Source organism: Echinops telfairi, unplaced genomic scaffold (genome assembly GCF_000313985.2).
Source record: "Echinops telfairi isolate 266 unplaced genomic scaffold, ASM31398v2 ScPeMD7_2;HRSCAF=8, whole genome shotgun sequence".
Lineage (NCBI taxonomy): Eukaryota > Metazoa > Chordata > Mammalia > Afrosoricida > Tenrecidae > Echinops > Echinops telfairi.
The window spans coordinates 12,204,629-12,212,872 of record NW_022103898.1 but is presented as its reverse complement, the minus strand read 5'-3'; the positions used below and the strand labels follow the sequence as shown (position 1 = coordinate 12,212,872).

Below are 8,244 nucleotides of genomic sequence, written 5' to 3'. Positions count from 1 at the left end.
ATGAAGTAGCAACGAAAGTAATTTTATGGTTGGGGGGTCACCACAACATGAAGAACTGTATGAAAGGGTCGCAGCATTAGGAAAGTTGAGAATCACTGACCTAAAGGCTTAATCTGACTAGATATTCTGCACATGGTTTGGGGGTCCCACCATTCTCTAGAGCCTTCTACAAATTAGGTGTTCAGAATTTAAGCTCTGATGCTTTACCCTTCATCATATTTGGATTTTGTTATCGTCATCTTTGGATCACACAGGCTAGTGTGCTTCTTTGATGTGGACTTAGTTGATGCCTCGCTTAGATGGCTGCTTGTTTGATTACAAGCTTGTAAGGTCCCAGACACTATTCTGATTGATAGCTGGGCACCATCTGCTTTCTTCACCACACTTTGCTGTAGCGCCCTTATCTTCAGTGATATCTTCATGAAGGCAAGTATCAAGCAGTGCCATGTTGTAAGAACTAATTGTTCTTGGATAGGGGCTACGATTAATGGGGTGTCCAGAATCCATTTGCTTGTCCACAACTTATGAACACCTCTGGTTTATTTGGCAGCCACATTATGAAAAACAAAAACAGAAGCCAACAACAACAAAACAAAAACAAATGACAAAACAAACAAAAGGCAGAAAAACAAAGAACTGAGAAAAGACAAACAATGTTAACCATCCCTATGGGGTATAAGACGATTGCGCGGAGAGTATCAATAATTTATCCAATGACAGCGAATTTAAGAAACTGTTGATATGAGTTTATGTGAGTACAGTCCAATTGCGAGCAGCAATCCATTTGTTGTAGCTTTGTACAGATTGATTTAATTGATTGAGTTCTGTTTACAGTGAGCATGGGGGTTGGTGCTAGGGAAAAACATTCCTGTATCATTTTCTTACAATAAAACCTGATATTAATGCAAGAAGAGCACTGAGGTACTAAATATATGGTGGTTCTGGGTCCCTTTTCATTGGACACTACGTCAGGGGCCCCACCCAAGATCCAATGACCACAGTCTTGGGGTGGCCATCCTTTGCTTCCTCTCCCATCAGAGTGTTTCGATCCTAAATCGAAGGGTACAGGTAGTTTTAGGTAGGGTGCAATTCGTTCCGTCGGACATCTACATTGAGTCTTTCTGACAGCCATGGTACTTACAATAGCCTAGCATGCATACAAAAGTTGGACATTAAGTAAAGGAGACCGAAGAAGAATCGATGTATTTGAATGACGGTGCCGAAGAAGAGTATTGAGATTACGATGGACTGCCGAAAGAACCAACAAATCTCTCTTGGAAGAGCTACAGCCAGAATGCTCCTTAGAAGCAAGGATGGTAAGACTTCATACTTTGGAGTTATCCTCAGGAGAGACCAGTCTCTAGAAAACATTATCACAACTGGTATAGGGGCAGCACAAAAGAGGAAGACCCTTGATAAGATGGATCGACACAGTGGCTGCAACGATGGGTTCAAACATAAGAACAACTGTGAGGGTGCTCGGTGTCAGGCGGGGTTTTGTTCTTAGTACACAGAGTGCTAGGCTATGGTCAGAACTAACCCAACGGCACCTAACAGTCACATGAGCAAAATAGTGAATGATGCAGGAAGCATCAAAGGATGATGAGAGGAATGTGCAGTCACTGTTTAAAAAATGTCCACATTCAGCCATCTTGATTGGTAACAGATGATCAAGAACAGACGCTAGCTACTGCCTTTTGGCGCTGCAGCTGCGGCCATGACTATGCTCAGGAGAGCCTCCCGTCCAGCGTCCTCCACTGTGGCCAGAGGAGAGTCTGCTTGGACCCCAAACGAGACCAATGAAATCTCTTCCATGCCAACTCCCATCAGCAAACCCGGAAATTGATCAAAGATGGCCTTATCTTCCACAAGCGTGTGACCACCCATTCTCGGACTCAATGCCGAAAGGGTACTTACTGCCAATGCTCGAATGCCCGAGAAGGATGAGGAGGATGAGGAATCTGCGCTGGCTGCTCAGGAGATACCGGGAGGCAAAGATTGACCGCCATGTGTATCACGGCCTGTACCTGAAGGTGATGGGCAGTGTGCTCAAGGACCAGCGGATTCTCATGGAACACATCCGCGGCAGACAAGGCTCGCAAAAAGCTCTTGGTTGACCAGCTGAGGCCTGCAGGTCTAAGGCCAAGGAAGCATGCAAGCGCTTTGAGAAGCGACTCTAGGCCAAGTAAGAAGAGATCAACAAGACTCTGTCAAAGGACAGAGACCAAGAAATAAGTTCCCCCTCTTCTCCATACATAGTGGCCTTGGCGGCAGTTCTACTGAGCAGTCACTCAATAAAAATGTCAGCCTGCCCCACAAAAAAGAACAGATGATACTGAAAGAAGTCCAAGTTGCACTGAAGTCCAAGGTGTTGGGGAAAACAAACAAGCCAAGGCTCCAGGAATTGATAGACTACTAATTGAAATGTTTCAATTAACTGACACAGTGCTAGTCTATGCCGAGAGAAGTCCAGCTACCTGGCCAAGTGACTGGGAAAGATTCATATTTGTGCCCATTTAGAATAAAAGGTGACCCAACAATATAGAAATTCGCAAAAATATCATTCGTATCACATGCAAGTAAAAATGTGAAGATAATTCAAAAACAATTGTGGGAGTACATTGACAGGAAGCTGCCCAAACCGTGAATCAAATTTAGAAGAGGCTGTGGGTGGAGGGCTATCACTGCTGATGTCAGATGGGTCTTGGCTGAAAGCGGAGTAATGTTTACTCGTGTTTTATAGACTACACAAAGGCATTTGACTGCGTGGATCATGACAAACTATGGATAACATTTCAAAGAATGAGACTTCCGGAATACTTATGCTCAAAGGAAACCTGTCCTGCACACAGACCAAGAGGCAGTGTTCCAAACAGAACAAAAGGGGTATCATTTGAACGGTTTAAAATAAAAGATGCGCATAAAGTTGTATTCTTTCACCATATTATTCTGTAGGTTGAGAAAGCAATCAGAGCAGCTGGACTCCATGGAGAAGACCACAGCATCAAGATTGGGGGTAGGCTCATTAGCATCCTGCGTTATGTAGATGACACGCCTTGTTTTCTATAAGTGACATGTATAGATGGGGATCAGAGACTACAGCCTTCAGGTGGATTACAATGAAATGCTTATTGTATCATTAAATATTATAATTTAATTACAATGAAATATTTATTGGACAAGTTGTGAGGATTTTAGGTTTGAAGAAAACTAAAATTCACTCAACTGAACCAACACACAGACTCATGATAAACGGAGAAGAGATTGAAGCTGTGAAGGATTTCATTTTACTTGGGCCCACAATCAATACCCATGGAAGCAGTAGACAAGAACTCCAACCATGCACTGCAGTGCAGTCAGCATCTGCTGCAAAAGATTTCTTGAAAGCTGTTTAGTCTGGGTTTTGGGTTGTTCCTATTAGGGTTTGTCTCAGAGGTGTTCTGTCATTGGGGTCATCCTCTTGAAAGTGCGTTATGTGTTTTTGCATATACGAAACCCAGGATTGATGAACCTATACTGGCAGCAAGTAGAATAAGGGTTTCGAGGGTGGGGTGGGTACAGTGGTGGTGGGAGGGGGGCTAAAAGGGAGACGATGTGAAGCAGTCCAGGAAGGGGGGAAATGTTTGGAAACTGATTGTGGTAGCAATTGTACAGTACTGCTTGACATGATAAAATTATGGAATGATCTGATAGATATATTAACTCCCAATGAATAATAATAATAATACGTTTTTTGTTGTTTTTTTTAAAAAAGTTGTTGAAAAGCAAAGATGTCACATTGAGAACTAAATTGTACCTGACCCAAGCCATGGTATTTTCAATGGCCTGATTTGCATGGGAAAGGTAGACAATGAATAAGGAAGACCGAAGAAAGAATGGATGCATTGAATACTGAGAGTTGAAGGAAGTACAGCCAAAATGTCACTTAGCAGGAAGGACGATGAGGTTTCACTTTATGAACTTTGGACATTCATGAGGAGAAATCAGCGCCCAGAGAAGGACATCATGCTTCACAAAGTAGCAGGTCAGCAGCAGGAGGAGGAGCCTCAATGCGATGGATTGACGGTGCCTTCAACAATGGGAGCAAGCGAACAACTCAGCAACTGGGCGGATAGTGCAAAATCAAGGAAAGTTTTATTCTGCTGCACACAGTCCACTGATTTTTTGATATTTGCCAAGACCATTCAAAAAGAAAATAATCTTTTCAATAAATAGTGCTGTGATAGCTGGATATTGACATGCAAAACAATGGAGTTACACCTCCAAACGAAGTCCTGATATATGCAATAACCTGGATGGGCCTTGAAGGCCTAATGCTAAGTGGAAGTCCAGACCCCAAAGACCTCCGGTTGTATGATTCTATTTATATAAGATATTCAGAATAAGCCAATCCAAAGACAGAAAGTAGATTCGTGGTTGCTAAAGACTTGGGAGGAGTAGGGAATAGAAGTGACTGCTTAATGCAGCGGTTCTCAACCTGTGGGTCGCGACCGCTTTGGGAGTTGAACGACCCTTTCACAGGGGTCACCCGATTCATAACAGTAGCAAAATGACAGTGATTAAGTAGCAAAGAAAATAATTTTATGATGGGGGGGTCACCACAACATGAGGAACTGTATTAAAGGATTGCAGAATTAGGAAGGTTGAGAATCACTGGCTTAATGGGTAGCAGATTTCTTTGAGAGATGATGTCAAGGCTCTTGAATTAGATGATAATAAGGGAGCCCCTGATGGGTGTAGTGGTTACCAATTGGGCTCCTAACTGCAAGGTTGGCAGTTCGAAACCACTAGTAGCTCTGAGGGAGAAAGACAGAGTTTTCTACTCCCATAAAGAGTTACAGTCTCAGAAACCCACAGGGGCAATTCTACCCTGTCCTATAGGATCACTATGCGTTACCATTGACTCAATGGCAGTGAGTTGTTTGTACAACATGGTAAATGCACTAAAGTCACTAATGACCATTTTTAAATGGTTAAAAAGGCAAAGGAACTGGGTAACTCTTTGAGTCTAAGAGGCAAAAAAACAACATTCAAAATCAAAGATGAATATTACCTCCAAAGAATATATAAGTTAGGCTATTGGGGAATAGTGTTATCGGTTTGGCTTGAGACATGTTGAGGTAGAGAGATATTAACCACTTTCCTTGTATCATTTCTTGGGTAACATCTTCTACACAGATCCTCAACCTTTGAAATGTGGGGGTGGGTGATTTTTTTTTTTTTTGGGTTGGGGGGTTGGGGTTTTTTGTTGCTTTTTAGGTTGTTTTCGGCACCTTCTTGGTTTTCCCCTCGTTAGTTTTCGTTGTCCCCCCCCCCCCCCGGGTTTTGCCCTTCAAAGGCCCTTCCCACTTTTTCCCGGGCCGGGCCCGGGGCAGGGGGAAATCACTCTAGGCTGAAAATTACTGTCCTCTACAAGGATGACATCTTGATTGTAAAAATGCAATACAATTGGAGTGCAGAGAAACAGAATATATTTTTGCCACGCTGGCATATGATTTGCCACGTGGCATATGCCACGTTGGCATAACAAGAGCCAAAGGAAAACCTGCAGATGAAATTTCACAGCACCATTGGGCTAAAGTTATCAAACACTTCCTTCCCTCAAGCACTAACTAGAACTTCAGCAAGGGTTCAAGCTCTAAAAGTTAAGTATCTGCATCTGTTAATACCCTTACCATTCATTGACCCCGAATGAAGGGCTTTTTAAAACACGCTTCACCCCCTGCTTCTAAAACACAACAGAAAGCCCAAGAGACAAACCCATAGCCTGAGTGAAAAGACACTCAAACACCAGATTAGAAATGGGTCACAACCTAGTCTGACAGCCACAGAAACCTCAGGGTCAGAGGAAAAGAGCAATGATGTCTTGCTATAAAATTGAACCAAGCAGTAAAGGTATTTCAGGAGTGAGGACAAGCTTGATACCCATGCTAGTATTTCAAGAATCTCCATCTTCTCGGGAAGGATAGAAAAGAGACCTGGATCAGGTCCAGATTGTCCTGGCAAACATATGACAGTCAGACCTTGGTGTGCTGTCTCAGGTGACTTGTATTTGGGTCGAGCATCTCACTGCTGAGAGAGAAGCAAAGAGAGAGCAGATCATAGCAGAGAGAGAGAATATTTAAGGATAACTTCCTAACTCACCACCCTGGTGGCAAAGTGGTTATGAGTTAGGCTGCGAACCCTAAGGTCAGCAGTTTGAAACCACCAGCCACTCTGCGGGAGAAAGACTGGCCTTTTTACTCCCTTAAACAGCTACGATCTCGGAAACTCACAGGGGCAATTCTTGTCCTCTCTCTCCCACTGCCATCCAGTCAGTGCTGACTCATAGCGACTTCCCCGTTGGTTTCTGAGACTGTAACTGTTTATGGGAGTAGAGGAGCTGTTGGTGGTTTCGAACTGCGGACCGTACGGATCACAGCCCACTGCCAGGGCTCCTCTATCTGGCCTACAAGGTCAGTAGGAGTCAGAATTGACTTGATGGTAGTAGCAGGTTTGGTTTTTGATGGTTCTCAACTCAATGCCATCGAGCTGATTTTGATTCACGGCGACCCGATAGAATGGCTTGGGTGGTGCCAACTGTTTGCCCATCTGCTTCTTAACCTAACGAAGGAGCCCTGGTGGCACTGCAGATCAGCATTAGGCTGCGAACCACAGGTCAACAAGATTTCCTCTCAGAAACCCTATCAATTTCTGAAAAACCTTAGGAGTTTCTGTTAGAATTGACTTTTTTTTAAGAATGTTGTTCTGTTTAGGTGTGTGTTGGGTCAGTTCTGAATCGCACCCACCTTCCGTATCACAAAACGAAACAAAACGCTGGCCAGTCCTGCACCCTCCCCACAAGTGTTCTTATGCTTGAGCCCCCTGTTGCAGCCAAGCGATCAATCCATCTCCTGGAGGGCCTTCCTCTTCTTCACCACCCTTCCACTTTCCCAAGCATGATGTCCTTCTCCAAGGACTGGTCTCTCCTGGTAACATGTCCAACACACATGAGACAAAGTCTGGTCATCCTTGCCTGTAAGGCGCATTCTGGTTTGTTCTTTTGTCAGTCCACGGTACTCTCATTATTCTTCACCAACCATAGCTCAAATCCACCCATTTTTCTTCAGACTTCCTTTTTTAACGTCTAACTGTCACATTTCTATTTTGACAATAGGAAGCTTGAATAAAATGCACACAAGGTATGGCATTGCTGTGTGGTGTAAGTATAAATGTGTATCTGGCACGCACAAATCTAAGCCTAGAATTCATCAGATCGGCTTTTATGACATGGGGGAGCCTTCATGAGCTCTGGCAACTATGGCGCTCAGATCATGCCAGTGGGTTGCCTCCGACGCTGGCATCATCTGGCTCCACATCAGGCAGGCAGACAGTCCCTTGAACTGCCCAGACCTGTGCCACTCCACACCACAATCAAGGACTCTGCAGCTACTGCAGACACTGCGACTGCCTTGCAGTTTTCACTGATTTAAAATAAAAAATTCATGCCCTAAGTCAATGCTGACTCACTGTGACCCTATATGACAGAGTAGAACTGCCCCGGCGGGTTTCCAAGACTGTAACTCTTTAGGGGGGTAGAAAGCCTCATCCTTCTCCCACAGAATGACTGATGGTTTTGAACTGCTGACCTTGAGGTTAGCAGCCCCAAATGAAACCCACTATGCCCGCAGAAGTCCATGTTGCCATTAACAGTGAGTACTAGCTTAAAAACAGTTAGAATATGGAAAAGCAGATTAAAACCCAAATGCACGGACAGTCGAGCAAGAAAAGCAAGCCATGACACTCTGGAAAAGTCCGGGGCTTTCTGTGGGAACTTCAAGTTCTTCTTGCTGGAAGGTAATCGTGGGTTTGGCTTTGTGGTCTGGACTACGCAAACTGGTTGCTGTTTGAAGCCTCCCAGTAGGATACACCGTTCAAGAAAGCAAAGGATTTCTATGCCCGTTGAGTGTTCCAATCCCAGAAACCCACAGGGGCAGTTCTACTCTGTCTTACAGGGTGGCAGGGTCGGAATTGAATCGATGGCAGTGAGGGTTAGCAGGACACAGAAGAAAAGCCTGACAATCGCTCTGTTAGCAGCCAATAAACCCTGAGGCTAGTCCACTCCGTAGCACAGGGGGTTGCCGGGTGTCGAAGAGACTGGGCACAATGGGTTTGGTTAACCATGTGGGAAACTAGAGGGGCTTCAACGAAGGGAGGTGAGTGAGTGGCCTCTAGGCCCTAAGTGAGGAAGTTTGCCACGGAGCT

The 8,244-nt window shown here is 44.5% G+C and overlaps 1 protein-coding gene across 4 annotated transcripts in view; it reads right to left on the bottom strand.

Annotated features, from left to right (window-relative positions):
- Positions 1 to 8,244, bottom strand: part of WBP2NL (WBP2 N-terminal like) — a 56,577-nt gene that overhangs the window by 47,292 nt on the left and 1,041 nt on the right. The window lies entirely within an intron of this gene.